We start from the raw sequence: 270 nt of genomic DNA, 5'->3' as shown, positions 1-270 counted from the left end.
TACCCGGAGGTACCCAGAGTGTTGGATCCGCCAACCCGTCCCGGCACTCCAAGTCCTTGCGAACCCAAAGTGTTTGCCCGGTAGGGCCATTGTATCACAACGCTTGCGACCATGCAAGTGGCCTCGAACAAGGTGACAGGGGTATCTTCACCAAGTTCTCAACCAACCCCAAGTACCCGGAGGTACCCAGAGTGTTGGGTCCGCCAACCACTACCAGCACTCCAAGTCCTCGCGAACATAAAGTGTTTGCCCGGTAGGGCCATTAGACCA

This window comes from Anopheles coustani, assembly GCF_943734705.1.
Source record: "Anopheles coustani chromosome X unlocalized genomic scaffold, idAnoCousDA_361_x.2 X_unloc_124, whole genome shotgun sequence".
NCBI classification, from domain to species: domain Eukaryota; kingdom Metazoa; phylum Arthropoda; class Insecta; order Diptera; family Culicidae; genus Anopheles; species Anopheles coustani.
This window is presented reverse-complemented; position numbering follows the sequence as displayed.